The following is a 6,029-nucleotide window of genomic DNA, read 5'->3' as shown; positions in this document are numbered from 1 at the left end:
TGCTAGTGTTGGCAGGGTGGTCAGTGAACTTCAGGTGAGCAGGTTTTGTGTGTGTGACATTGTGCTACCACGGGATTTGAGCTTGACCCTGAAAATTATGGAACACTTTTCATTTTGGTCCAAGACCAGAACTTGAACTTGACACTCATTGGCTCATTGGCTAGCGTTCTCGCAACTGAGCCACGCCCCCAACCCTGTGGAACACCTTATCCAATCATATGCCCAATTTGGAAGGTTTCTTCTGGCTAAGGGATGGAAGTCAGAACTAGTTCCTTTACCATCTTTTCAAATATTGCCCATGGAATTCTATTCTGCCAGCAGATTAAAAGCATACCATCTCATGCTTTCTTTCCTACCTGTCTCGACCATACTGCCATGAAGCTAGCGGCCACCTTCCTAGTGGAAGGGCTCCCCCCCTCCACTGCTCATGTGCTTGTGGGGACCCCCTGGGGAGCTCTGGGGGTTTGGAATTCCAAGACTAAGCCACGCAGTGCTTCCCTGCCTTCCTGATTCATTCCTGTCGGTGGGGCTGAGTTCTTCCTGGAGCAGGGAAGAAAGAGCACATGCGGAGCACCGGCCGTACACCAGGTCCATCACCGGTCATTTCTCCACCATCTGAGATGTATGTGGGCTTCGGGCACCCCACCGAGAAGAGGAAGCTGAACCAGGAGGGTTCCTCTAAATAGTCCCAACGTTGGGCCAAAGTCACTGCATTTGCTCCCCTGTTGACTCATCCAGTTAAAATTCACCGAGCTACTCAGGAGGCTGAAATCTGAGGATCGCAGTTTGAGGCTAACCAGGGCAGGAAAGTCCCTGTGAGACTCTCATCGCTCATAAACCACCAGAAAACCGGAAATGGCCGAGCGGTCCCCAGGAGCAAAAAGGAGCTCAGGGACAGCACCCTGGTCCTGAGGTCAAGCCCCAGGAATGACGATGACGACGACGACATGATGATGATGATGATGATGGTGATGATGATGATGATGATGATGATGATGAAGATGGTGATGATGATGGTGATGATGATGGTGATGATGATGATGATGGTGATGATGATGATGATGATGATGATGGTGATGATGATGATGTGATGATGATGATGGCGATGATGATGATGATGATGATGATGAAGATGGTGATGATGATGGTGATGATGATGGTGATGGTGATGATGATGATGATGGTGATGATGATGGTGATGATGATGGTGATGATGGTGATGATGATGATGATGGTGATGATGATGATGATGGTGGTGGTGGTGATGATGATGATGATGGTGATGGTGATGATGATGTGATGATGATGATGTGATGATGTGATGATGGTGGTGATGATGATGTGATGATGATGATGATGATGATGTGATGATGGTGATTCACTGAGGCTAGTAAGACACGCTTTCGAACCCACCATAATGTGTCTCACCGTCCCTGCAGACCCTGCCACACGGACTCGGCCCCCGCCTGCAGGGGTGCGGGAGGATTGTAAAGTGGTGGGAGCAGCGGGTGAAGCGCAGGAGGTCGCCCTTGTCCGACCTAAGTAGAACCGCGGGCGCCATCTGTAGGGGAGGCCTGGAGCATCCGAGGCTTGGCTCTGCCACAGGAGCGCTGTGTGGCTTTGGGCAAGCCACCTTCCCTCTCTGCGCCTGGTTCTCGTCCACACAATGGGGATTCCCATTCGTAGCGCGCGGTGATGCCGTTATCGTCACGGACAGGAGAGCTGGGGAGGGAAGGCGTCCCACACCCCTGCGCCTGCGCACTGAGCGCCTGCAGTTCCCGAGGAGCCCGGCAGGTGGCGCCGCCCGCTGCCCGAGCAGAGCCGCCCCTGCTCCCCGCCCCCCGCGCCCCGCCCCTGCTCCCCGCCCCGGCTCCCCGCCCCCGGTCCCGGCCCCCCTCCCCGGTCCCCGCCCCTCCTGTCACGTTTACTCCTATTGTCACTTCCAGCCACCACCTAACAATTTCTTGTTTTTTGCTTTGTATTTATTTAAGTCCAGGTTCTGTGACTTTGTAGTTGCGCGATCCCAGGGTGAGTCAACGCACCTGGCTGAGCCTCAGTTTCCCCGTCTGTCAAAAGAGACCCTAACACCTCTGTTTGATGGGTTAATGTAAAATAACAGACATGGGGCTGGGAAGGTGGCTCAGTGGTAGAGCGCTTGTCTTGCATGCATGAGGCCCTGGGTTCGATTCCTCAGCACCACATAAGCAGAAAAAGCCAGAAGTGGTGCTGTGGCTCAAGTGGTACAGCGCTGGCCTTGAGCTGAAGAGCTGAGGAACAGCACCCAGACCCAGAGTTCAGGCCCCATGACTGGCAAAAAAAAATAAAATAAAATAACAGACGTACGCTGCCTGATACAGGGGAGATGGTGAAAATCCGGCTTTATCAACATTTTTATTTATGATGATCACTGCTTGAATTTCGGGACAGAGCAAAGCACCTGCCAACCATACATCACCACACCGGCCAGAACACATCATGCAACAGGGCTGCTATTGCTTCTTCTGTGTAACTCTGTATAGGTCACCTCTGCCCTCTGGGTCTCAGTTTCCCCATCTTTAAAATCAAAGGATTTATGTCCAGGTGTTGATGGTTCATTCTTATATTGCTAGCTAACTCAAGAAGCCAAGCTATGGAGGACTCAAGACTAGCCAGGGTACAAAAGTTCACTAAATTCCATCTCCAAAATAATCAGCAAAAAAAGCAGGGCTGGAAGCATAGCACAGGTGGTAGAGCACCAGCCTAGCAAACTTGAGACCCTGAGATCAAACTCCAGCTCATATATAAAATCAGGAGATTAGCTGGTTCCCTCCCAGCTCTGATGAGCTACACAGCTAAGCACCGTAAGCCAGCAATGAAACCAACGTGTAGCTTGGGGCACAAATGAATGGGAGGCTGGATAATGGGCTAACCCTTAACCAGCCCCATGTCTGACATCATTGTCTGGAAGGCAGCATCCTTCAGCCTTGTTTGCTGAGCACCTAACTGTGGACAAGCACCTGAGCTAGGCTGGAGGGGTTCTGCAAGAGGACGTTAGACCCCAAGCCCACAAAATCCTAGTGGAGGAAATGCATACTAAATCCAGAGATCAAAGCAGATCGCAAAGCTGGGTGCCTGTCATCCTAGCTACTCAGGAGCATCTGAAGATCACAGTTCAAAGCCTGCTGGGGCAGGAAAGCCTGTGAGACTTTTATCTCCAGTTAACCACAAAAAGCTGGAAGTGGAGCTGTGGTTCAGCGGCAAACTGCTAGCCTTTAGCACAAAAAACAGGGACAGTGCCCAAGCCCAGAGTTCAAGCCCCAGGAACGGAAAACAAAGACAAAAACAACAACCAAACAACAACAACAACAAAAACTAACTAAAAAACAGGTAGCAAAGAGTTGCAGGTTCATGGGCTGGGAAGGTGGCTCAGTGGTAGAGCGCTTGCCTTGCATGCCTGAGGCCCTGGGTTCGATTCCTCAGCACCACATAAGCAAAAAGAAAAAAGCCGGAAGTGGCACTGTGGCTCAAGTGGTAGAGTGCTAGCCTTGAGCTGAAGAGCTGAGGGACAGCGCCCAGGCCCAGAGTTCAGGCCCCACGACCCGACTCCCCGCCCCCCCAAAAAAAGAGTTGCAGGTTCCATAGGACAGTTATGGAGCTTCGATTTAGACTAGAACACAGACAGGGGACATCTGAGCTGAGATCTGAAGGGACAGAAGGTAAGTTATGGAGAGCTGGGAGGCTGGCAGCAGCAAATGCAAAGGCCCTGAGTAAGGAGAGGAAGCACTGTGGTTTTATTTTTTTCCCTTGCATTGCTGGCAATTGAACTCAAGGCCTGGTGTGGGCCTCATAAGCCGGGAAGTAGCAAACTGTAATGTCGAAGAGAGGCAGAAGCAGCCAGAGCTTGGAGAGCAAAGAGGGCCAAGGCGGAGAGCTGCTGAGGTTAGCAGGAGTGGGGTTAGGGAAGTTACCAGCCCTTGTGAGCAGAAGTTGATAAAAATCAATTCACAGTTTATGGAGCTGCCAGCCAGGATCTCAGAGAGTCAGCGAAGACACACTGCTTCCCGGGGCCCAGCCCAGCCTTGGCCTCTTTCCAGCTTTGCTGCCACTAGCCCTATGCTTTGCTTTAACAGCCTGGAGCAGGAAGTGGGGTGGGGGGATCCCCGAAAAATCACAATCCTCTCCAACAGAGTTCATTCCCTCCTGGCATCCACCAAGGGGTCCCAGATGGAAAGACAGGAAGTCCTCCAACCCCACAGTGAGGAGGAGATCCACAAGTTACTTCCCTCCCAGTGGCACCAGCTCCCCAGGGAGGCCGTGTCCAGCTGTGGCCACGCCCACAAGCCACCAGGCCCAATGCCAAGGAAAGGAATCTCAGCCGCTGCTAAGCCCCGTGAGTGGCTGTGACTATGGTAACGGTCATCTGAGGAGAAGGGCTCCCCCCTCTTCCCCCCCACTACACCTGGCCTCAGGTTTCTGCCCCAGGGAAAATTCCAGAAGAACCTCATTGAAGGTGGGTCCTAAGCAGGGTGGGGCCTCCATTCTGACACTGTGGCCAGCTCTTTGTGGGGCCATGAGTATACAAACAAACCCAGCTTCCTTGTACCCCATCTCCCCCATCTCCGTGGCTCCTGGGAAAGGTGCTGAGGGTGTGGGGTGACTTCATGGCAAGAAGTATTCACTCAGCCCAGCTTGTGTGTGTGTGTGTGTGTGTGTCTGTGTTGTGTGTACCTGTCCTGGGGCTTGAACTGGACACTGTCCCTGAGCTACTGTATTCAAGGCTGGCATTCTACCACTTGGGCCACAGCTTCATGTGCAGTTTTTTTTTTTTTAATGTTTAATTGGATGTAACGTTTGACTGGGCTGAGCACCAGTGGCTTATACCTTATAATCCTAGTTACTCAGGAGACTGAGATATGAGGATGGCAGTTCGAAGCTAGCCTAGGCAGGAAAATCCATGAGAGTCTCATTTCCAATAAACTACTCAGAAAAAGCCAGAAGTGAAACTGTGGCTCAAGTGGTAGGATGCTGACCTTGAGCTGACATGTTGAGGGACAACTCCCAGGCCCAGATTTCAGGCTCCACGGCCGACAAAAAATACAAAACAAAACAAAACAGAGTCTCATGGACTTTCCTGCCCAGGCTGGCTTTGAACTGTGATCCTCAGATCTCAGCCTCCTGGGTAGCTAGGATGACAGGCGTGAGCCACCGGAGCCTGGCTCATTTTGCTTTTGCCTTTGAGTGTGTGTGGGGGGTGGGTGGGGTGGGGGGAGTTAATTGGAGATATGAGTTTCAGGGCCTTTTCTTCCTAGGCTGATTTTGAACATGATCCTGCAGGGTGACTGCTCCGAGGGAAGACAGATGTAAAAAGGAAGAGGAGATACCATGTTCTGTATGCTGCTTGGAACCAGGCTTTAGCAAAACATCTTCTAAGTACTGCTATAAAGGGGAAGAAGACACGGGACCTGAGCACTAGGGACCCAGGACTCTGATCAGCCAGAATCCAGCCCTACACAGGAGCTTCAGAAAACAATCCAGGGGGGCTGGGAAGGTGGCTCAGTGGTAGAGCGCTTGCCTTGCATGACTGAGGCCCTGGGTTCGATTCCTCAGCACCACATAAGCAAAAAGAAAAAAGCCGGAAGTAGCGCTGTGGCTCAAGTGGTAGAGCGCTGGCCTTGAGCTGAAGAGCTGAGGGACAGCACCCAGGCCCAGAGTTCAGGCCCCATGACCGGACCCAAAAGCAAGAAAACAATCGAGGCTCGCAGGGACCTGGAGTCAACCTGGGTCCATGCCCAGGAGTCCTGGGGGGCCGATGGATACTGGGGAAGAGAAAGGGGAAAGGGCCGGGCTGGGCAGCCTGGAAGGAAGAGGAGGGCCTCCGCAGCAGGGCTCTGACTCCTGGTTTTCCCCTGTGACGTGCTAAGGCCACGCTCGCTCACCGGGTGACAGGATCCGTGCCACCGTGAGCCTGGGAGCACTTGGGGAAGAGGAGAGGACGTCAGTGTCGAGGGACCCAGCACCTCACCGCCCTGTGCGCGCCGCCGTGCTGCTCG

The sequence above is a fragment of the Dipodomys merriami genome, unplaced genomic scaffold (assembly GCF_024711535.1).
Source record: "Dipodomys merriami isolate MVZ:Mamm:240054 unplaced genomic scaffold, mDipMer1.0.p SCAF_45, whole genome shotgun sequence".
NCBI lineage: Eukaryota > Metazoa > Chordata > Mammalia > Rodentia > Heteromyidae > Dipodomys > Dipodomys merriami.
This window is presented reverse-complemented; position numbering follows the sequence as displayed.